General features: G+C 33.9%; 1 protein-coding gene across 2 annotated transcripts in view; it reads left to right on the top strand.

Annotated features, from left to right (window-relative positions):
• Nucleotides 1-26,260, top strand: part of PEAK1 (pseudopodium enriched atypical kinase 1) — a 190,073-nt gene that overhangs the window by 21,804 nt on the left and 142,009 nt on the right. For both annotated transcript variants that reach the window (XR_006961219.1, XM_047074749.1), the window contains exon 2: nucleotides 5,287-5,451. The gene's annotated coding sequence lies outside the window, so the exon portion shown is untranslated. The remainder of the gene's footprint in view (nucleotides 1-5,286; nucleotides 5,452-26,260) is intronic.

The raw sequence follows: 26,260 nt of genomic DNA, 5'->3' as shown, positions 1-26,260 counted from the left end.
AGCTGTCAGCACAGAGCCTGATGCTGGGCTTGAGCTCATGAACCCTGAGATCATGACCTGAGCCGAAGTCGTATGCTTAACTGACTAAGCCACCCAGGCACCCTTGGGATGGTCATTTTAAATATAAAATTATTATTTAACACTTAAGTAGAAACATGAAAGACTAATGGACTGATGAATAAATCAGTTGATGTAATGTTTTAAAATATAAATTGTTTCATTGTAGAGTATAAACATGTTCGGTATACTTTAGTCAGGAACTGTCGAACATTATCTGTAAAGAGCCAAATAGTGTATATTTTAGACTTTGTGAGCCACATGGTCCCTGTCACAACAACTCAACTCTGCCTTTGTAGTATAAAAGCAGCTATAAACAGTATATTAAAAATGAGCTGGCTGTGTTCTGATAAAACTTGATTTCTAGACAACAAAATTTGAATTTCATATAATTTTTACATCTCAAATTTTAGCATCTTTTGACCTTTTTCCCCAACTGCTTAAAAATGTAAAAGCTATTCTTACCTTGTGGGCCTTACATAAGCAAATGGCTGGCTGGTCGCATTTGGCCCAAGGGTCATGGTTTGACAGTCCCTGCTCTAAATGATTAAAAAGCTCTCAAGTAAGTTGTAGGATTCTTAGCAGACTGTAATGTTTTAATTCCAAGTGACATTTTTATTTGAACTGTTGTCTACTGTTAAATAGCAAAGTAAACAAGATCACACAATACTGAGCCGATGGTGCTTTGACAGATTTTTGGTGTCACAGGTTACATCAGAGGTTCCTTGGGCATTTTGCATAGTTAGAAAACTAAGTTAAGAATTTAAAATAAACATTATTTTATTGTTGTCATTATATAAGAATTAATAAATAGGTTTAAAATCAGCACAGTTTTCACATTTTTAAGGAAGTATACCTGATGTGTGCAATAGGTGAATCTATATGTTAGTTTCAGGTATACAACGTAATGATTCTATATTTGTATATATGGCACAAGGACCACAATAAGTCTAGTTAACATCCATCACCATACATAGTTGCAGAATTTTTTTTCTTGTGTTGGGAACTTTTAAGATTTACTGTTAGCAACTTTCAGATATGCAATACAGTATTATTAACTATGATCACCATGCTGTACATTACATCCCTATTATTTATTTATTTTATAACTGGAAGTTTGTACTTTCTGATCATGTTCTTTGAAGGGTGTAGTAATCAAGAGATTTTTCTCACAAATTCTTAATTGTTTGGATAAATTAGAAACTTTTTTCCATGAACATTACAAGCTCATTTCTGTCTTTTGATATCTATATCCTCTGCCTAGAACATTCTAAATCATTCCATGTTTGGCTCATTTCTTTCAGTTGTAACTTGAACATCATCTACTGAGAAGCCTTCCTTGATGCACTATCTAAAAGTATCTACACCTTCCTAATCTCTCTCTAATACCCAGTTTTATTTTCTTCAGAGCATTTACACCATCTGAAATTAGTTTATTTATTTATTTGTCTCTTTCTGTATTACAGTGTAAAATCTGTGAAAGGAGATCTTGCCTCTATTATTACCTCTATCTCTAGAACATTGCATTTCATTATGTGGTTGGAAAGATGAATAAATGGAAGTATCTCTAATGCATGATTTGTAGAAATATTCGATATGCTAACATGTATTGTGAATTGCTAAAAACGAATATAATGATAACTTTACCCCACTTTATTTCACTACAGAACTACTTCCTCTTTAAGCATATAGCTGTATTAGCCTTTCACTGAAAACATTTTGGAAATGTAATAGGGTTTATTGATACATTTAACTTTTTCTTTTTAATTTGTAATAATTTGAAATTACACACCAGTTGTAAGAATAATTTTTCCTGAATCATTTGAGAGTAAGATAAAATTATCACAATCAAGAACTCAATATTGATAGGTTAGTAACATTGAATCCACAACCCCATTCAAGTCATGCAGGTTGTTCTGGAATTCAGTGGTGAAAATCCCTAACATTTGCATTTGTATTCTTTTTAATTCCTTGGTTCATCTTTAAATTCACATGTGTAGAGGAGACGCCATAGAGCCTAGTGGAAAGTGGTATTTGAGGTGATATTTCTAGTCAGATTTGGAGTTTGAGTCCTATTAGACACATTCGGATTTTTGTTGGAATCTTAGAAGGGTCCTTCCTGTCTTAGAAGTAACGACTGTAAGGCCTAAGGGATTTATTCTAGGATGGAGGACAAAGTTGAAGCATACCTTCCCTAACAGTGTAAAACCAACCATCCATAAGTTCAAGATGATCAGCCAGTGTTTAACTTCCTATTAGAAGAAAAATCAATGCACTTCAAAGGAAGATAACAAAGTACAGAGTTTCTATATCATATCATCCATATTGTCCAGTATACAATCAAAAATTATTAATCATGTGAAAAACTAGGAAAATATTATCCATAGTTTAAAAAAAAAGTCAATCCAGATGTTAGTTAAGTGACAATACCTTTAAATGAGCTATTATAAATATGGTCAAGAACTTAAAGGAAAAGGAGGACATAATGAAGGAAAATACAGACTTTCTCTGCAGACAGAGGTAGAAACTATTTTTTTTTAAATAAAAGGGAATTCTAGAACTGGAAATACAATACCTGAAATTAAAAATTCACTCGATAGATTTAATGGCAGATAAGAGATGACAGAAGAAAGGGCCTTGATAGATCAGTAGAAATTATCCTATTTGAAGAACAAAGAGGAAAAAAGATTAAAACAAAATAAAACAAAACAAACAAAAAAACCCAACCAAACAGAACCTTGGTGACCAGTGGGATTATAAGCAGTCAACCTTATGTATATTGAAAACCAACATGGAAAAAAGATGGAACAGAAATTTTAAAAAATAAATAGACTGAAAATTTCTCAGATTTAACAGAACACTAATTTGCAGAGCCAAGAAGTTCAGTAAACGTTCCCCCCACCCAAAGTAAATGAAAACTAAATCTAGACACATAATATGGTTACACTCCTGAAAACCAAAGATAAAGAGAAAATCTTGAAAACAAAAGAAACAATAATATTAATGACTGCTGACTTATCAGAATAATGGAAGCCAAAAAAACTATGGAATGATATCTTGAAAGAGCTGTAAGCAAGAAAGAAAACCTTTCAACGCAGAATGCTATACTTAACATAAATGTTATTCAAAAATGAAGGTGATTCAAAAAAATTAGATGATTCATTGTCAGCAGACTTGCTGTGTAAGAAATAATTAAAGAAAGTTTTTAAGCTGAAGTGCAGTGATATCAAATGGAAAGTCTGTTCTACAGAAGAACTGAAGACCACAAAGAATGATAAATATGAAAAAATATCTTATTTTTTCTTCCATTACTGTTTTTAAAAGAAAGCTGACTTCTTTTTTTTTAAACTGACTTCTTAAAAGTTAAAACCATTTTATTATGGGTTTATAATATAAGTAGAATAATATGATAACCATTAACAAAAAGGGTTTGTAGTAAATGGAATTATACTACTACAAGTTTCTTATGCTTTGCATGATATTCAGTATTAGCTTTAAACTGTGGAAATTTGAGGGTGCATATTATAATTCTTAGTGTCACCCTCCCCCAGTACAAAGAATTATAGAGCAATTAAAGTAAAACATTACAAATATTTGATTAACTGAAATTGAGGCAGGAAAAGGTAGGACAGGAACAAAACAAAAAGCAGAGAAGAATAGAAATAGAAATTGGTAGCTTTGAACTCAGTCATTTCAATAATCACATTACATGTTGATAAACGAAACTCTCCAATTAGGAGTCAGAGATTTTCAGACTGGATAAAAATATAAGACCCAACTCTATCCTGTCTACAGATTGCACATATAAACTGTTAAGATTTGATTAAACACTGTTTATGTCTCTTTGTCTCTTACATTGTTGGATAAGTGTTAATGGCTATATTATGATAGAATACCTACAAGTCCAAGAATAAATGATTCAGAAAAAATAACTAAGGGGGCCGAGAGGACAAGAATGCAGATGGATTATAGAAGGATAGTAGAACACTGCTTTAGGAGAGAGTGAGGAAATTTAGGTGTTCATTTCAGTTTTGCCACTGACCAAACACCTACCCTTGGAAAAATCACTTTTCTATTACGATGTACTTTTCTAGATTACCAATATTTGTATACCCATGTGTTCAATTTTTTCCCATCTTCAGATTTCACAGTTAAAATTGGCATAAATTGCATTTTTCTTCTCAAAAGACTCATTTAATAATGGAAAGAAGATGGAGTAATTTTGCCACTGTGTGTGTTATCCTGGGCATCATTATTTCATCTGCATATTGGTTACATATATACATACACATATATATATTCTTGGTAATATTTCTCCTACACACTGCTTAATGTTATTTTGTACCACATGAAGAGGAGATATAAGCACTGTGAGAACATTGGGTAGTCCTTTGATCATGGATAATCCAACTATGTTGGAGTTTGATATTGTTTGATATGGTGCACAAATGAAAACTCCTGTTTCAAAATACCTTTCTGTTCTAAGCATTTATTGAAAGGTTCAATTCTGTATTATGTAATCACAATCAGGAATCATTTAAAAGTAATTACATTTATCTTTCTCTTTCTACTTAACTCTTAGAGTTATTTTCCTTATATTTGGTGTTATATAGAAAACAAATTAGAGGTTGTGCCAGTTTGAAAATACATATAATTGGTGCTCCAGAGTCAGAAATAGATGGGAATTTATTCATTTAATTTTAGGTGATTTCCTGTATGCCAAATTATAAATATATTTCATACTTGAGCCTAAAGTAAACTGCAAAGTAGCTAGAAACATTTTTGCATTTGGAGATACTTACTTTCATATTTTACAAAGGCTGTATCAGAATTAGACATTGATACTTTTAGAATTGGGTTCTTATAAAGATGAAGTTGGGTTTAATATTTCTCATTCAATTAATGCTCTTACATTTGGCTCTTACATAGCTCAAAACAGGTGTTCAAAGACAATCACATGAAATCCTAGAAAGTTTCAAGTACATTGGTGCTAGTTTGAGTCTTATAAATTACTTGGGTCTTAGGTATGACATAGATTGTTATTGAGGGTATAGGATTCTGTCCATGCCTCCACCTAAGTAAGGAAGTTACTTCTTAAATGAATAAGACTAATTATAACCGTTGACTGAGGGTGAAATTAAGAATATCTTAAAGGAAAGAAAAATGTCTAGTATATTTAAAACTAGTTTATTCTCCAATTTAGCTTTACTTTATTTTTCTCTCTTGCAGTAAACATTGCTGTCTTCTGAAAATAAGTTAAGGAATGAGAGGCAAGGAAGAAAGTACATTCATCCTGGAAGGACCCAAAGCACTTTGAAACTGTAAACGAATGTAATGATAGCTGCTAAAACCACCTTTGTCACCATAATGGATGAAGAACTGCAAATTTAAACGGTAACCAGAATTTTCATATAGTGTTACACTTCCACCAAGAACTTTTATAGAACTTGAAAGGATTTCTTTTTAAATTTAAATATTTACCTTACAAATACCAAAGTATAGATAGCTGATAATTTTATGACTTATTTAGCATAGTCAGGTCTTTGTTTTGGCCCTTAATGTTTGGCCTTGATATTGCTCAAAAGAATTGTTTTTTTCCCCCAGGTTATGAACTTCTTAGAAACAAATAAGCTTATTTGAGTAGAAATATAGCATAGTACTAGTATATTTATAGGTCCATTCTTGACCAAATACTTTTCCTTTCACAGAAACAGCTCAGGCAATATTAAGTGGTAGCATGCTATCACATATGCAGAGGTTTTTTAGTCTTATTTTCTGAACTTTATTTCATGTTATTTTTAGTTTCCTTACTTGGTGTCTGATCTCTTGATCTTTTTGCCTTCATATCTGACATCTTTTTATTTAATCATTATTCTCTCCTTTGCCCATCCTTCTCAGGAATTTAGAGTTGTAAAAACAAACAAACAAAAAAAGAAACAAGAATCCAGAGTAGAAAAGAAGGAAAAAAACTGGAAAAAATTATAAATTTATTTCTTCTTGTGAAATTACAAGGACTATTACATTTTAAGTAGAGTGGAAAGCAACTGTAGAAAGACTTAAGATTCCTTGTCAGTCTTCTTAAATCTCCTTGATCTTCAGCCATAATTGTTTCAGTGCGTTTTGTAAGATTCAAATGTTTGCTAATTTTTAAAAAGCATCCTAGTGAACATTTAGAACTGTAATTCATTGGAAGTGTACTACTTTGATTTTGATGGATAATCATTTGTTTATTTGAGTCACTATATCTTGGTAGTGAATGGGTACAATTGACTAAAACTAAGTCCCTCTGGTAAAGTGCAGATGTGAAAAATCAATCAAATACAGTATCAATTGCTAGTCCTAATAATTCTAAGGAATACAAGGCCTGTTTCAAGAGAATTATTCAAACTGAGAAATGTAACCCAGGATAAATATATTCTTTCAACTATATACTAACATTTATAAAGTGTTATTTTGGTCAGACATTACTCCAAGAAAGAAGGTTGTTCCTCATGTTTTCTTTGTTTATAATTCTGATTTACTTCTAAGCTACAACATAACCAGGTGTTATTTTTATTTCTTTTAACAATTTTATTATGAAAATTTCCAAGAATTAAGAAAAATTTGGAATAATTTAACAAGAACGATGTTCTCATTATTCTTTCCTATGCTAACATTAACCTTGATTTTAAAAAATGCCTGAACATCGATTTTTTAAAAAACTTTTCCAATTGCTGGTTTAAACCTCTAGTTAGAACTTTTCTGTGTTCTTGCCACAACCACCCACGTAGCAGCATTTAGCCCTTTCTAAATGTCCAGTAAATTCTTTATATTTCTCAACCATTAAAAAATAAAGTTGAAGAAAGCAACTTTTGAAACACAACAGAAATTAAAGTACTGAGTGTTAACTTATGCAGGGAAGATAATACATAGAAAGTCATCAAATTTCTGTCTTTCTCGGTGATGATCTAAGTTTTCTTTCCCCATTTAATTATGTCTGATTCTATAATCTTATATAGCCAACAGTTTTATTAATGAGATTAATACATTAAACATTAAAAAAAAACAATATTGTCAAAATTTTTACTGGTACCTTTACCACTCCTTATCAAACTCTTAATTCCATTAAATCCTTCTTTTAGTATTTTTGGTAACCAGTAATGAGATCATTGAAATCTATAGATACTAGGTATTTCCAATCATTAATTTCTACTTTTTTCACTACAATTTTTTCCTTTTTTTTTGGTGGTGGTGGTGGGTTATAATGTCATCCAGAAGCAAACTGGAATACAACTTGACCTCACTACAAAATAAAAGAACTGCACTGATTCTCCCAAATAGCCCAGTTCAGAAGTCATGTAACTCACATCCATGAAGTATATAGAATTTAAAAAGATCAGCTGTATTTACATATTTAATTTTGCTGGCCGCACTCAAGCTGAGTGCCTCCAAAATCCCAAATCTATGGCATTTGAATAGGGAATGGAATTCGATTTCTAATTGTGTGAATAACTGGATTTCTAATTGTACAAATTTGAAATCCAGATTTCTAATGGTGCAAACTATCATGGCCACGTTGAAGAGGCTAAAATTTAAAAGACATTCCAGCTAGGTTAAAAGTAGAATCAAACACCCAGTTTTATCTAAATTCATTTTATGAGCTTAAAATTATGGTTCTTAGGGTAGGGGATATGTTCTTGCAGATAGCAAGACTACTCTAAACAATATATCCATCTAGAATCTTAAATTTGTAAAGCTTGGTAGACCTTTAGAACATCCTCTACATCACCTTTGTTTGCAAAACTGTCCTTATGGAGGGAGGCCTGTGTACAATTTCCCCAGACAAAAAGGAATTAAAAATAACAGTGGGGCACCTGGGAGGCTCAGTTGGTTGAGCATCTGACTCTTTTTTTGTTTTTTTAATTTTTTTTTAATGTTTATTTATTATTGAGAGACAGAGAGAGACAGAGCATGAGCATGGGAAGGGCAGAGAGAGGAGGAGACACAGAATCTGAAGGAGGCTCCAGGCTCTGAGCTGTCAGCACAGAGCCTGACACGGGGCTCGAACTCACAAACCCAGCGAGATCATGACCTGAGCCGAAGTCAGATGTTTAACCGACTGAGCCACCCAGGCGCCCCGAGCATCTGACTCTTGATTTCAGCTCAGGTCATGATCTCGTGGTTTGTGAGATCCAGCCCCATGTCGGACTCTGCGCTGACAGCACGGAGCCTGCTTAGGATTCTCTCTACCCCTCTCTCTGCTTCTTCCCTACTCGTGTGTGTGCATGCACTCTCTCTGTCTCTCTGTCTCTCTCAAAATAAATAATAAAATAAAACTTAAAAAAATAACAGTAATTAATGTGTATTGAGTGATCATCATATGCCAAACATTGGGATTAGTGATTAATATGCATTCTCAAGTTTCACAACTGTATTTGATGTGAGTCTTATTATTAGATAGCTCCATTTTACATATGAGGAAACACGTTCTCAGAGAAGTTAAGTAAATTGCCCCACATCAAGTTTACTAGTTAGAGGTAGAGCCAGTTCTGTCTGACTTCACAGCTGGAGCTCTTCATCAGAGATGTGTTTTGGTTTACAAATGTTCACTACCACGTGTTGCGGTTGCTTCTTTGTGCAGCGGTAGATAACAAGTTCATCCTCATCTCAGATAACAAGTAGCATCCTCATCTCAGCTCCCTTGAGGCACATATGATGTTTCTTTTGCAGCACCAATTTTATTTTGTCAGGAATTTATCATTATTTTGATTATATTTTAAAAGTGTTAGTTATTATGTAATAAAAACAATAATCCATTCCTAAATGAAGGCTAAGTTACTTCAAGATGATCTCAGTAGACCCACATTTTATTTGAGATCGAGACTTACAGGACAGAGAAAGATAGTAGATACGAGTGGGGGAAAATGCAAAACTGACCTCCCTGGTCAGCTCTTCTCCCTTGAAGTCTTCTTTGCCTTTTTCTTTTCTCTTTATCACCAGAAGTTCTTCATTGGTTTTCAGTCTCAGAAACTGATACTATCACTAAAGACTAAAATAGTAATGAATCCAGAGACCAATTTATCTTAATGGCATAAATTTTCTGTTAAATTTGTATATAGTCCCTTCATATAGATTCTTATTCTAAATGTAGATTCTTATTCTAAGTGTAGAAAACTAAGTATGGTAACCTATCATCAGGGTTTAAGACGATTAAGCCTATCACCAAGACTCAGCATATTAAATATAACCAGTTTCCCCCAAATGAATGTATAGGTTTAACTCAGTTCCTCAAATCCCAGCAAGATTTTTCATGTATGGTTTGCCATTTTCTACCAAGTTCTTTCTTTCCTCCCCATTATCACTGTCCCTCTGTCCCCCTCCACCATAAGAATTATAGCCAGTCCCCATTTGAGGACGGGTTGAGTGAATGTTTCAGCAATTGCATGATACGCAAACATATATAATCAAATGTTTTACTCATTTATAGCCATTTTTCAGTCCAAGGTTTAGTGAATCTTAATTTTCTGAGATTTTGCTTAAGTAAGAAGAGTGTTTCACCTCCCCAGAAAAGGAAGCTGTGTGTTAGGAGGAAAAACAAAAATAAAACAAAAGTTGTTACATTCTGGCTTTCTAAACTGAGGCTGTAAAATTCAAAATGATCCTGTGGAGTGAGAGATCTTCTGGGTTACACCCCTACCTTCTTGTGGGACTATCAACATACCTGACTAATGGAGTGAACTTCATGCCATTTTGTATTACTGATTCATTCATTCATCACACATTTACTTCATGCCATTTCGTATTACTAGCTCTTTCAGTAATCAGATATTTACTTGGGAAAAATAATATTTGCAATAGGTAAAAATTTTTAAAACTATTTTGTGCTAACATAGTATCAAGTGGTTTGTATATATAGCCTCTCTTGGCTGTAAGCATGTCACTGTGGAAGATACAAGGGATACATAAAGAAGGGTATATAGTATAAGTCCTGTCCTCAGAGGCTCACTATCTAGCAGGGCAGGCAAACATATAAAGAGATGTAGCAGTGTATCAAGTGGTTAATGGAAATATGACCGAGAATTGTGACAGTGCTTTTCCTACCTGGGAAGAGTGAGGGAAGGTTTCCCAAAGCACAGAAGTATCTTTCATAATTGTTACTGGATAAATAGGACTTTACTGCCAGGGAACAAGCTAGAGAAAAAGAATTATAGGCAAAGGGAATAACATGTGCCAAGATATACTTACCTTTTCTAGGGGGGGAAAGTCACAGACTTTTAAAGTTGAAGAGGTTATCTGAAATATTTTATTTCAATGTCCTTGCTTAACATAAAAGGAAATGGAAGCCCTTGGAAACAAATGTACTTGCCCCAAAATTACTCAGAAATTACAGTATCACTTCAAGTATTCTCTCAAACTATATACTAAAATATATAAAATGTTATTTTGGTCAGATGTTCCTCCAAGAAAGAAGGTTCTTCCTCATGTTTTCTTTGTTTATAATTCTGCTTTACTTCAAGCTACAACATAACCAGGTGTTATTTCTTTTAACAATTTTTTTATTATGAAAATTTCCAAGAATTAAGAAAAATTTAGAATCATCTAACAAGCACCTGTTCTCTCACCGCCAAGAATTAAATGAATGCTAACATTCTGTCATTCTTGCTAAAGAAATAAAACAATTTAGGAACACTTGAAACCCTCTTTATATCACTCTCCAATCTCATTCCTATCCTCCTTCTTCCAGAGAAAATGTTCTACGAGGTTCGTGAAATATATTCTTACGTGTGTATTCACAAACAATATGCAGTGTAAATGATGACATTTTGCATTTGCACTTTTGCATCTTTCATTGATATAGTTTTGCATCTTTCATTGATGCGTGATGTTTATTGTATTTTTTCACATAAGTTCAAATTAAAATAGAACACAGTGGAGTAGATAGTATACTCTAGGCAGTTGTGGAGATTTGTGGTTGTGGCTTTGTTCTCTTCTTGCTACCCAAAGTGCTGCTGTCATCTTAGTAAATCTGCATTATGTTTTGGAAGAATGTAATTCCATCATTATGTAGCTTTTCATATATATATATATATATATATATATGTATATATATATACATATATATATATATGCATGTGTGTGTATATATGTGTGTGTGTGTATACACACACACACCCATACATATTTTTAAAAATACATATTTTTTAAAATTTTATTTTATTTTTTTCTGAGAGAGAGTGCACACGTACATGAGTGAGGGGACACAGAGAGAGAGAGAGATTGAGAATCCCAAGCAGGCTCCACACTGTCAGTGCAGAGTCCGATGTGGGACTCAAACCCATGAACTGCAAGATCATGACCTGAGCCAAAGTCGGATGCTTAACCAACTGACCACCCAGGTGCCCCTTAAGATTTTATTTTTAAGTAATGTCTAACCCAATGTGGGGCTTGAACCTACAACCCCGAGATCAAGAGTCGCATGCTCTACCGACGGAACCAGCCAGGTGCACCTTTTCAAATATATCTTTAAAGATGTGTCGGGAAAACAGTTATTCTTGTGGACTTGCATCTTCTGTAACATTAGATTTTTACAATTTTTTACTACTGAAATTAGAAATATTCTCTAGTATAGTCCAATGAGCAAGAAATGACTGTATCATGTGGTAGCAATTCTTCCTCTAGACATGTATTATTGGCAAGAAGATAATGATGCTATGTAGTAAGCCAGTGGTGCTGTGTGGGAAGAGGTGGCCTCTGAAAACACTGTGACAAGATGACCCAGGAAGAGGATGTTTATCTGAACTTTGAGAAGAGTTTAGAAGTCCTTTCACCAAAGGCCTGGCCGTGGGCATGGAATGATGGAGGGAGAGAGAGGAATCTGCAGGAATTGTGAAGATTACTGTAGGTGTTGAGAACATATTTTTGTCCTTGGATTCATTGTGCCAGCTGTAATTAGCAGTAAATATTTTAAGTTAATGACACTCAGCTGGAACACCACGAAACATAGGAGGCAATTGAAGAGCATAATAGACGCAGAGAACCCCCATGTTTCTGTTACTAGAAGGAAAAGTCACCTACCATGCTCTTATAATAGTGAAAAACCGGAAATTTGTAAGAATGCTTCTAACCAACAAGCTAGTTATTTTCAATCCTTCTGATAACTTTAATTCTGAAGTAGTTGTCCCCATGTAGTAGCAACTGAATAATGGAGGAGAGAAAATGGTATTATCATTCTGGCTTATATATTTTAAAGATTAACCGTTTTGGCGCACAGTCACAGAAAAGCTTATCTAAAATTGCCAAATTGTAAAAATGGAAGGAAACTATTGATCCCTAAGAAATCATTCTTCTTGGAATCAGGCCCAGCTTTTGTGTCCTTCTGATGGTTTGGCGTATAGAAAGGGAAGAAAACGTAGAACATTCTGGTACTGTAGCTTCTGATGGTATATAATGGGCCATTGTATAACTGGCAGGTAAGTTTCATATGAGGAAAGTTTAAAAGGAAACAAGACACAGATGCTTTGCTTAGATGCAAAATGGGAGAAATACAGTCACTATCTTCATTTCCAGATAGATTTCTTAAATAGCATTTCTTTTCTACCCCCTGCCCATCCATCAAGAATGGAAAATCGCTAGGACTCTTGGACTCCTATGTACACCATCCCCAAATCATCAGGCATGTGTCCGAGGTTAAAAAAAAACAAACAAAAAACGGAAAATGGCATTGTTGGCAACGATGTGAGGACATTGGAACCTTTATACATTGCAGGTGGGAATGTGAAATGTTTCGGCTGCTGTGAAAGTTAGGTGGTCCCTCAAAAAGTTAAGCCTGGAATTATCAGATAACCCAGCAATCTCACTTCTAGACGTATACTCAAAATAATTGAAAACAGGGTTTCAACAATGTGTATACAAATGTTCATAGCAATACTACCCACAGTAGCCAAAAGGCAGAAAAAATTTAAATATCCATCAAGAGAAAATACGGACAAAACTTTGGGCCTATAAATTAAAAAGCTTAAATGGAAAAAGTTTTTGAATGACCCAAACTACCAAAGGTCTTAAGAAAAGACAGGTGACTTGAATAGTCCTGTATAATTAAAGACATTGAATTTGAGGTTTAAAACTTTCCACTCAGTGCAAAGAAAACTGTAAGCCCAGATGCCTTTACTGGCAAATCCTACCAAACATTTAAGGAAGAAATAATATCAATTCTACACAAATGGCAGGGAAATAAAAAAGTAAAATAGACTTCTTTACTAAGTCAGTGTTGTCATGATATCAAAACAACCTAAAGAAACTACAAAATTGGAAACTATAGACACAGGCTCAAAAGTCTTTAACAAAATATTAGCAAATAAAAAATAGCAAAAGGTAGAAGTCATAAATTATGATTAAGTAGGCCTTATTTCAGGAATAGACCGTTTTAATCTTCAAAAACAAATCAGTGCAATTCACATATCAACAAAAAGGAAAAAAAAAACATGATTATCTCAGTAGTTAGATATTGCATCAATTCATGATAGAGAACTCTCAACAAACTAGAAATAGAAGGAATTTCCTCAACCTGGTAAAGGGAAAATATAAATATCCTATAGCTAATATCATACTTAATGATAGAAAATGGAATGTTTTCCTCCTAATATGGAAACAAGGCAAGAATGTCAACATTGTACTAGAGGTCATAGCCAGTTCTATAAGGGAAGAAAAAGAAAATGAAGACAGATTGAACAGGAAGAAATAAATATATTTGCAAATAAAATAATGAAATAATTTTCTATGTAGAAAATCCTGAAGAATCTACCCCCAAAAATCTGTTTTTATTATTAATAAGTAAATTTACCAAAGTCATGGGATACAAAGTCATTATATAAAAATAAATCAGGGGCTCCTGGGTGGCTCAGTTGGTTAAGTGTCTGATTTCAGCTCAGGTCATGATCTCACAGCTTATGAGTTTGAATCCCACGTTGGGCTCTGGTGTTGACAGCTCAGAGCCTGAAGCCTGCTACGAATTCTGTTTCTGTCTCTCTCTCTGCCCCTTCCTTGCTCATGCTGTGTGTGTGTGTGTGTGTGTGTGTGTGTGTGTGTGTGTGTGTCTCGAAAATAAACATTAAAAGAAAAAGATTTAAAAATAAATCCTATTTCTATATACTAGTAATTAACAATTGGAAGTTTAAATTTTAGAAAACACCATTTATAATGGTACTATAAAATATGAAATATGTATAAATCAAATGAAAAATATTCAGTGTCTGTGTGCTGAAAACCTACAAAGCCCTGATTAAAGAAATCAAAGAAGATTTTATTTATGGAGAGGGATACTGTGCTCAACTATTGAAAGAGTCAATATTGTTGAGATGTTGATTCTCCCAAATTGTTCTGTAAATTGAATGAAAACCCTATCAAAATCCCAGCAGGAAACATTTTGTAGCAATAGACAAGCTGATTCTAAAATTTATTTGGACAGGCAAAGGAACAAGAAAAGCCCAAACAGTTTTGAGTAGAAACAGAATTGAAGGACTCAGACTACTTGATATCAAGATTTAGTGTAAAACTAAGGTAACCAAACAGTATATTATTATATGATTATTAAAAGAATAAACACATAGATCCATGGGAAAGAATAAGCAGTTCAGAAATAGATCTATACATATGTGGTGGATTTTTCGACAAAGGTGTGGAAACAATCCAGGAAGAAAGATTAATCTTTTCAATAAATAGTACTGAACACTTAAAAACAAAACCAAAAATAAAAGGGTATTGGCTCTTGCCTTGATGTGGGCCTCAGAGGTAAATTAAAGAGAGGAGATGGTAAGAAATTCACCTTATAGATGTAGAGAAAGTAAGAAGACTGCCCCAAGAATGGAAATATCAAAATGGTAGAGGGAATTATTGGAAAACAGCTTCATCATTTGAGAAGCATTATGTGTTATAGGAAATGTATATACATTATGAATAAATAAAGCTTCATTTAACTATGTTAGACTTGAGGGGTGTTATATAGGCCCCTTGAGGGAATCATGTAAAAACAATAACAAAACATTGATAAGTGTTATCACACTGGTTGGTGTCCAGAGAAGGAGAGTAGTTAATATCTACTTACATTCATCCTGAATAGGCTTCCTTTGCTAGCCCGCTGAGCTCTGAGTCCACTGAGGGATGTTAATTGATTCACTGTCCCTTTGAGGACTTTGAGAAATTGCTGTTAATCTGATAGTCAGATAAAATCCAATATGGGATGTCTTCCATCTGCTGCCATTTGAATCTGTGATAATTACCTAAAGCTCAAAGAATAGACAGAGTGAAGGAACCTGATGTGGTTCCCTTTTATCTTTCCTCTTAGCTGTCATTTGATCTGCATTAAAGTGGGTAGTCTTTCTCTTGCCTCTGGTTGCTGGCCATTTTGTACAATCTCTATCACATAAAGAAAGCAGCAGAGGAATTTTTCCAAAATCTGTCAAAACTCTGTAGGAATGAAAGATCACTTCCCCATAAAAGAGTTTCCATGATACTCTACACATGGAGAAGAGGAGTTGGAGTTGCATGTGATCATTTTGGCCAACCATCTGTGGGCTTCTAACGCACATTCTCATCTCTTATGAAGGATTTTTCATTGCAACTTGTACTCACTCTTTCCTTAAAATAAGTACTACTATTATTCTCCCTCAGTCTTCTATTACATAGCAAGAGCATTGGTGGAAATTGCTTTTCCATAAAAAGAACTGTGCCACCTACTCTTCAAATGCCACTGATTAAGAAGATCATTGATCTCCCCCCCCCCCCAACCCCTGGGGAATAAATTAGGCTTTCCCCTGAGAGTAGAAAAAATAATGGGATGTAAAGAATTAGGATGGCTGTGTGTTATGAGGAAAATGTTTAGGCAGTTGCCATGGAAATAGTATGTAGACATTCAAACCAGGAGCTTTTGATATCTCTGTTTTTGCCAAATATAAATCAGATATGAGTAACATTCATTCCCATTCTTGGCTCAGATTTAGTCTGACGTGTAGTTATGTAAAATATGCTCCTAATATAGCATATTTGGTTAATACTTGCAGGAAATGAGCAATACCAGGGGCTGCCATGTTTTAAGATCATATTTGGGGCATAGAGGAGGTGATTCTCAGCAAATGATTCCTAAAAATAAATAGCACTATCAGAGTGTCCACAGCTGGGTTTCCCTATGACATTCATAATTAACAGAACTAATTAATTTTTTCTTAGTGAAACATGCACAATGTTGGACTTAATTTGTATTAGTTAATTGCTTGTGAATGATGTCAGATTCTGAAAATGCATACTTTAAGACTTTATTCTTAATGTATTTCACAGGTGGAGTAAAACCCAACAGGCATTATTTCTGAGTTACTGTTATACTTTTCTGTCAGAAGACATCAGTTAGCCTTTGATTTCATGCTTTCTAAGTGAGGCATGATAGAAATCTAGAGACGGTATATAGGAATTTTGGAAATACGGAGAATTTGACAAAATTTTCCACAGCTTGAACTTTTTTTTACTAATTCCAGAGATAATACAGACAATGCAAAGACTCCCTGCAGCCACTGCCTTTTAATGGGCACACAAGCCAGAACAATAGGAAAATCTAAAAATTATTAGAATATATACTCTATTCATGGAAAATAGTATGTTACCTACTAATTCCAGTACCTCATCCTTCTATGCCAACTTTGTTAGCCATTTCATAGCTCATAAGTTTATCTTTACCCTGTGTATTTTCTCCTGTCTCAGATTTCCTCTGAGACTTATTATGTACTTTGTAAGTAGATACCCTACAGGCTTGCTTTCTTATTAAAGCAGTAATAGAGTATATGGTCCAATACATATAACAAGTAATTTAATGAGACCAAATAGTTACACAGATGGAACAGTGGGAAAGTACTAATCAGAGAGAGTTTTTCAGAGGAAGTGATTTTCAGTCAAAACTTAAAGATAAAAAACCTTCCTCGGGTGCCTGGGTGGCTCAGTCAGTTAAGTGTCTGACTTTGGCTCAGGTCATGATCTTGCAGTTTGCGAGTTTGAGCTCCACGTCAGGCTCAAAGCCCTCAGTGCAGAGCCCACTTCAGATCCTCTCTTACCCCCTGTCTCTGCTCCTCCCCTGCTTGTGCTCACACTATCTCTCAAAAATAAGTAAACATTAAAAAAAAAAAACATTTCTGAGGTCATTTATACAATTTATTTCAGAGGTTTTAAAATTAAAAGTATCTGTGCTATTTAGGACATAAAGATGTTTGCAAGGATTATGTTAGGAGGGTGTCTTCACTAAAGCATGTCTAATATTGGATGAAATCTGGAAACAACTTAAACATCAAAATATAAAGGAATGGGTAAATAATAGGATAAATCTAGAAAATGAAAATATACTGCCATTTAAAGTAAGGTTATAGAAGAATACATATTGATATGGAAAACTATTCATGATACATTGTTCAGTGGGAAAATCAGAATTTTGTTTGGAATTCTATCACATCTGTGGATCATTGTGGAGAAAATTGACATCTTTACTATGTTGGATCTTATACTCAATGAACACAGTATGTCTCTCCACTTATTTAGATCTTTGATTTCTCACATTAGCATTTTATGGTTCTTAGCATACAGTTGCTGTATCTGTTTTCTTAGACTTGTACACTTAGGATTTCATTTTTATTCCTTTTTTTTTTGCAGATGTTAAAGGCATTTTTAAATATTGGTTTCCATTTGTGTATTGCTTGTATAGAGAAGTGCAGTTAATTTTTGTGTGTTGACCTTGTATCCTGCAACCTTACCATACTCATTTATTAATTCAAAGAGGTTTTTTATAGGTTCTTAGGTATTTTCTATGTACACAACTTCATGTCATCTGCAGATTGGCACAATTTTATTTCTTCCTAATCTGTATGCTTTTTAATTTCTTTCTTTTGCCTTTAGCAGACTGAATACAACATAGCACTTCCAGGATATTGTGGAATATGAATGGTGAGAGTGGGCATCTTTGTCTTATTCCCTATTTGGGTGGAAAAGCTGATTTTTTACTATAAGTATGATGTTAGCTGTAGGTTTCTGTAGATGACTTTTAATCATGTTAAAGTTCTATTCCTAGTTGGCCGAGAGTTTTCATTATAATAGGTATTGGATTTTATCAAATTTTCTTCCTTGGGCTGTTAATATGGTGGGTTACATTGATTAATTTTTTAATATTGAACTTACATTCCTAGGGTGAACCCCACTTGTTTAGGGTGCACTATTCTTTTTATATATTACTGGATTTGATTTGCTGACATTTTTCTGAGAGTTTTTATATTTATGTTCATTAGGCATACTGGTCTAGTTTTGATTAATTGACTTTGGGAATTGTGTGCTGTTTTGCCTGGTTTTGGCATTAGAATAAAGCAGATATCGTAAAATCAATTGGAAGTATTCCCTTCTTTTCTACTTTCTAGAATATATTGTCCAGAACTGGTATTATTTCTTCTTTAAATGTTTGGTAGAAATCAAGAGTAAAACCAACTACTACTGGAGTTGTTTTGTTTTGTTTTGTTTTGTTTTGTTGTAGAAGGCTTTTTACCTACAAGTTCAGTGTCTTTTATAGTTGCAGGGCTCTTTAGTGTATCTGTTTTTATCTCAGGTGAGTTTTCGTGGCTTGTGATTTTCAAGGGATCTGTTTTATCTAAGTTGTCAAATTTAAGTGTGTAGAATTGTTCATACTGTTTTAATATCTTCCAGGTCTGTAGTGATATCTTTCATTCCTCATACTGGTAATTTGTGTCTTCTCTTTGTCAGTCTCACTAGAAATTTATAAAATCGTTAATATTTTCAAAGAATCAGCTTTAGGTTTTATTGTTTTCCTCTTTTCTATTTCAGATGTTCCTGCCTTTAGCTTTTATTATTTTTTTTACTTCTGCATGCTTTAGTTTTATTTTTGTCATATTCTAATTTTTCATGGTAGAATCTTAGATTATTAGATTATTGGTTTGAAACTTTAATTTTGTAATATAAACATTTAATACTATAACTTTCCCTGTAAGCACTGCTTTAACTGCATCCCACAAATTCAGAAATTTTATAATTCTAATTTCCCTTTAATCTTCCTCTTTGAATGAAGGGTTATTTAGACCTTTTCCAAGTGTTTGGAGAGTTTCCGGTTACCTTTCTTTTATTTTCTATTTCTTAAGGTCAGAGAACATTCATTATGATTTCTGTTCTTTTAAATATCTTAAGATTTCTTTCATGATCTAGGTTATGGCATATCTTGGTAAATGTTGTACACTTGAAAAGACTGTATGTTCTGCTGTTGTTGGATAAAGCATTCTATGAATGTCCATTTCCATCGATTGATAGTATTGTGTGGCTCTTCTATATCCTTACTGATTTTTTTGTCCACTGTTTACTGAGAGAGGAGTATTGAAGTGTCCAGCTGTAATTTATGGATTTATCTATTTCTCCTTTCAGATTTGTCAGTTTTTGCTTCTTCTATCTTGAATCTTTTTAGGTTCATTTAAGAGTGGTTATACCTTCTTAGTGAATTGACATTTTTATCATTATATAAGGTTCCTCTTTATCCCTGTCAATTTTCTTTACTTTGAAGTCTACTTTGATGATATAACCATTCCAGCTTTATTTTGATTAGTGCTTTCATTTCATATTTTTCCTTCTTTTTACTTAAAAATTACTTATTTTGAGAGAGAGAGAACTCATGAGCAGGGGAGGGAGAGAGACAGAAGGAGAGAGTCCAAGCAGGTTCCACACTCCTCACTGAGTCTGATGTGGAGCTCAATCTCACAACCATGAGATCATGACCTGAGCCTAAATTAAGAGTCAGACACTTAACCAACTGAGCCACCCAGGTACCTTCCTTTTTTACTTTTAATCCACCTATATCATTTTTTTGAAATGAGTCTGTTGCAGATGCCAAATATTTAGGTCATGATTTTTAAAATCCATTGTGACAGTTTCTTTTAAATGGTGTGTTTATACAATTTGCATTTAATGTAATTGATATGTTTGAGTTTAGGTCTACCATTTATTTTCTGTTTGCTTCCTCTGTTTTGTGTCCTATTTTCTCTTTCTTTCCTCATTTGAACATCTTTTGGTTTTCCATTTAATTTACCTATTATGTTTTTTTACTGCATGTCTTTGTAAAAAAAAAAAAAATTAGTAGATGCTCTAGGGATTACAATGTACATATTAAGCTTTTTGTAGTCTACTCAGAATCAGTATTTTACCACTTCAAGTAAAATGTGGAAACCATATCACCAAATAGGTGACTTTCCTCCCTCCCCCCATGTTAGGTTATAGTTACCTTATATATTACGTTATATGCATTGAAAATTCCATCAGACAGTAAAGTAATTTTTGCTTTTAGCTGTCAAACGTATTTTAAAGAATTCAAGAGGAGGAGAATAGTCTATTATAGTTATCCAGATATTTACCATTTCTCTTTTTCATTATTTATTTTTAATCTTCCAAATTCCATCTGATAACATTTCTTTTTGTCTGAAAAATAGAAAAAGCAGCTCTTTTATAGCATACCTGCTGGCAACCTTTTATGTTGTTCTTCTTCATCTGAAATGTCTTTGACTTTTGTATCTGAAGAACATTTTTGTTGAATATAGAATTCTTGGTTGACAGTTCTTTTCTTTCAGTACTTTAAAGATACTGTGCCACTTCATACTGGCCTCATGGTTTCTGATGAGAAATTCATGGTCATTCAAATCAGTTCCCTAAAAGTGTTGTTTTTCTTTGGCTGGTTTTAAGCTATGTTTCTCTTTTTAGTTTTCATCAGATTGATTAGGATCTGTAGGTTTATCCTTTGTTGAGTTCACTGAACTTATTTAATCTGTAGATTTATGTGTTTTGCCAAACTTGGGAATTTCAGACATTATTTCTTCCAATGTTTTTTTAGCACCATAATCTTTTTCCTTTCCTTCTGGGACACCAGTGACATAGATAAAAGACCTTTGGTTGTTTTTCCACAGGTTCCTGAAGCTCTCTTGATTTTTTTTTAAATTTATTTTGGGGTGCCTGGGTGGCTCAGTCAGTTAAGTGTCTGACTCTTGATTTCAGCTCAGGTCATGATCTCACAGTTCATGGGATTGAGCCCTGCATCAGGCTGTGCACTAATAGTGAAAATCCTGCTTGGGATTCTCTTTTTTCCTCTCTGTCTGCCCCTTCCTCCCACCCCTCAAAAAACAAACAAACAAAAACATTAAAAAAAATTTCTCTTTATTGTTCATATTATATTGTATAATTTCTATTAAACTATCCTCACATTAACTCTTTCCTTTTATCATCTGATATTGAGCTCTCCCAGTGAGTTTTTTCATTTAAAATGTATTTTTTAACAAAAACCATAAGTAACAATAAGAAAAATAGGAAGCACAGGGGCGCCTGGGTGGCGCAGTCGGCTAAGCGTCCGACTTCAGCCAGGTCACGATCTCGCGGTCCGCGAGTTCGAGCCCCGCGTCGGGCTCTGGGCTGATGGCTCAGAGCCTGGAGCCTGTTTCCGATTCTGTGTCTCCCTCTCTCTCTGCCCCTCCCCCGTTCATGCTCTGTCTCTCTCTGTCCCAAAAATAAAATAAAAACGTTGAAAAAAAAATTTAAAAAGAAAAATAGGAAGCACAAAAGCCAAAAAAAAAAAAAAAAGCTGTATCTGTTAAAAAATCAGTCAAGAGAAGCACAAAGTAAAAGGATGTAAAAGATGATATCAAGTATGTGAGATGTGGAGGGGAAAAGAGTAAAGGATGAGTTCAAAATTAAGCGAACATCAGCTTAATATAGACTGCTATATACAGAAGATGTTACCTATAAACCAAATGGTTTATCAAATGGTTACCAAATGGTAACCAGAAATTAAAAAACACTAACAGATATGCAAAAAGTAAAGAGTAAGGAACTCAAGTGTATCACTAAACAAAACCAGCAAACAATGAAAGAAAGAGAAGAAAGGAATAGAGAAAAACTACAAAACAAAAACAGTCACAGAACAAGTAACAAAAGGGCAAAAATACATATCTATTAATAATTGCTTTGAACATAAATGGACTAAATGCTCCAATCAAAAGACATGGCATGAGAGTGGATAAAAAAATGAAACCCATCTATATGTTGCCAACAAGAGACTCATGTTACACCTAAAAACACCTGGAGATTGAAAGTGAGAGGATGGAGAAATATTTATCATGCAAATAGATGTAAAAAGAAACCCAGAGTAGCAATACTTATATCAAACAAAATAAACTTTAAAATAAAGTATGGAAAGAGACAAAGTAGGACACTAATACTAAAGGGGACAATCCAGCAAGAAGACATAACAATTGTAAATATTTATGTATCCAACGTGTAAGCACCCCAATACATAAAACAGTTAATAATAAACATAAAGGAACTAATTGATACTAATACAATAATAGTAGGGGACTTTAAACACCCCACTTGTATTAATAGATCATCTAAACAGTGAACAAGGAAAACAGTGGCTTTGTTTTTTGTTTTGTTTTCTTTTTTTTTTTAATGTTTATTTCTTTTTCAGAGAGAGAGAGAGAGAGAGAGACAGAGCACAAGCAGGGGAGGGGCAGAGAGAGAGGGATACAAAATCCAAAGCAGAGTCCAGGCTCTGAACTGTCAGCTCAGAGCCCAACAAGGGCTCGAACCCATGCACTGTGCGATCATGACCTGAGCCAAAGTCGGACATTTAACCGACTGAGCCACCCAGGTTCCCCAACAGTGGCTTTGAATGACACAGTGGACCAGAGGGATTTAATATATATATTCAGAACATTCCATCTTAAAACAGCAGAAAACACATTCTTTTCAAGTGCACATGGAACGTTCTCCAGAACAGAACACATATTAGGTCAAAAATAAGCCTCAGCAAATTCAAAAAGAGTGAAGTTATACCATGCATCTTTTCTGACCACAGTGCTATAAAATTAGAAATCAACCTTCAGAAGAAATCTGGAACGATCACAAATACATGGACGTTAAATAACATGCTACTAAATAATAAATAGGTCAACTAAGAAATCAAAGAAGAAATAAAAAGTTACATGGAGAGAAATGAAAATGAAAACACCATGGTGCAAAATCTTTGGGATGCAGGAAAAGCAGTTCTAAGGGAAGTTTTATAAAATACAGGCCTACTTCAAAAAGCAAGAAAATTCTCAAATGAATGACCTTACCTTAAACCTAAAGAAGCTAGAAAATGAAGAACAAACAAAGGAAGGAAATAATAAAGATTCAAGTTTGAGACCCATGTTAGGGGCAGAAATTACTTTTAAAAAAAAGCATAGAGCAGAAATAAATAGAAATTAAAAAAACAATAGCACAGATCAATGAAACCAAGAGCTGGTTCTTTGAAAAGATCAACAAAATTGATAAGCCTCTAGTGAGACTCATCAACAACAAAAAAAGAGAGACAGAGGGAGAGAGAAAAAGGAGTCAAACAGAATTACCCATGAAAGAGGAAAAATAACAACCAACACTACAGAAATACAAACAGTTGTAAGAGAATATTGTGAGAAACTATATATCAACCAATTAGACAACCTAGAAGAAATGGATAAATTCCTAGAAACATTTAACCTACCAAACTGAGACAGGAAGAAATAGAAAGTATGAACAGACTAATTACCAGCAATGAGATTGAATCAGTAATCAAAAAAGTCTCCACAAAAGAAGTCCAGGACCAGGTGGCTTGCAGGCAAAAAAAAAACAAAAAACAAAAAACAAAAAACACACACACACATACACACAAAAAACACCACAAAAAAGAGAACTACAGGCCACTATCTCTGATGAACATAAATGCAGAAATCCTCAGCAAAATATCAGCAAATAGAATCCAACAATACATTTTAAAAAATCATTCACCACTGTTATGTGGGATTTATTTTTGGTTAGTGAGGGTAGTTTAGTATTCACAAATCAATTAACATGATACATCATATCAATAAGAGATAGGATAAGAACCATTTGATCATATCAATAGATGCACAAAATGCATTTGACAAAGCAATATACCATACATTCGTGATAAAAGCCTTCAACAAAGTAGGTTTAGAGGTAATATACCTCAACATAATAAAGCCCATATATGAAAAACCCACTATCAATAATACCATCCTCGATGGAAAGAAACTGAGAGCTTTCCCCCTAAAGTCGGGAATAAGACAAGGATGTCCCCTCTCACCACTTCTATTCAACATAGTCTGGAAGTCCCAGCCACAATTAAACAACAAAAAGAAGTAAAAGGCATCTGAATTGATAAGGAAGAAGTAAAACTTTCATTCTTTGCAGATGATATGATGCTATATATAGAAAACACTAAAGGCAAACAAACAAACATTGTAACTGATAAATGAATTCAGTATGGTTTCAGGATACAAAATTAATGTGCAGAAATCTGTATTTCTATACACTAATAGTGAAGCAGCAGAAAGAGAAATCAAGAAAACGATCCCATTTACAATTGCACCAAAAATAATACAATACCTATGAATAAATCTAACCAAAGAGGTGACAGACCTGTACTCTGAAAAGTATAAAACAGTGATGAAAGAAACTGAAGATGACACAAAGAGACATTCCATGCTCATAGGTGGAAAGAAGAAAATTGTTAAAATGTCTATACTACGCAAAGCAATCCACACATTTAATGCAATCCCTGTCAAAATACTAGGAATATTTTTCACAGAACTACAACAAAAAAAAATCCTAAAATTTGTATGGAACTGCAAAAGACCCCAAATTGCCAAAACAATTTTGAAAAATAAAAGCAAACTTGAAGGTACCAAAATTTCAGACTTTAAGTTACATTACAAAGATTTAGTAATCAAAACAGTATGGTACTGGCACAAAAATAGACACATAGATCAGTGGAACAGAATAGAAAGCTCTGAAATAAACCCACAATTATATAGTCAATTAATTGTTGACAAGCAGGAAAGAATATCCAATGGTAAAAAGACAGTCTCTTCAACAAGTGTTGGTGGACAGGTACATGCAAAAGAATGAAACTGAACCAGTTTCTTTAACCATATGCAAAAATAAATTCAAATGGATTAAAAACCTAAATGTGAGACCTGAAACCGTAATATTCCTAGAAGAGAGCACAGGCAGTAATTCCTCTGACATTGGCCATAGCAACATTTTTCTAGATCTGTCTCCTGAGGCAAGGGAAACAAAAACAAAAATAAGGTATTGGGACTACATCAAAATAAAAAGCTCTGCACAATGAAGGAAACAACAAAACTGAAAGGCAACCTACTGATGGGAGAAAGTATTTGCAAATGACATATCCTATAAAGTGTTAGTATCCAACATATATGAAGAACTTCTACATATCAACACCCAAAAACAACCCAATTTAAAAATGGGTAGAAGGAATGAACGGACATTTCTCCAAAGAAGACATCCAGATGGTCAGCAAACACATGAAAAGATGCTCAAAATTACTCATCATCAGGGATATGCAAATGAAAACTACAATCTTATATCACGTCACACCCATCAGAATGGCTAAAATCAACAACACAATAAACAGCGTGTATTGGCAAGGATGTGGAGTAAAAGGAACCCTCTTGCACCATTGGTGGGAATGCAAACTGGTGCAGCCACTGTGGAAAACAGTGTGGAGTTTCCTCAGAAAGTTAAAAATAGAGCTACCCTATGATCTGGTAATCATACTACTGGGCATTTACCCAAAAATATACAAAAACACTAATTCAAAGAGATAACATGCACTCTGATGTTTAAAGCAGCATTATTTACAATAGGCAAATTATGGAAGCAGCCCAAGTGTCCATTAACTGATGAATGGGTAAAGAAGATGTGATATATATGTATGTATACACACACACACACACACACACACACATATATATATATATATATATATATATACATACATACACATACATATGCACATATACACAGTGGAATATTATTCAGCCATAACAAAGAGTAAAATCTTGCCTTTTGCAACCACGTGGATGGAGCTAGAGAATATAATGCTAAGCAAAATAAGCCAGAGAAAGACACATACCAAATACCATATGATTTAACTGAAATATAGAATTGAAGAAACAAAACAAAGGACCTGAGGAAACAGACTCTTAACTATAGAGAACAAACTGATGGTTACAAAAGGGGTCAATGGGTGAAATAGGCAATTGGGATTAAGGAGTGCACTTGTGGTGATGAACACTGGGTGATATATGGAATTGTTGAG

This window comes from Lynx rufus, unplaced genomic scaffold (assembly GCF_022079265.1).
Source record: "Lynx rufus isolate CCGP_SWC_20201006 ecotype Redwood Valley unplaced genomic scaffold, mLynRuf1.p SCAF_13, whole genome shotgun sequence".
Lineage (NCBI taxonomy): Eukaryota > Metazoa > Chordata > Mammalia > Carnivora > Felidae > Lynx > Lynx rufus.
The sequence above is the reverse complement of the archived record's forward strand: the minus strand, read 5'-3'. Positions and strand labels throughout refer to the sequence as shown.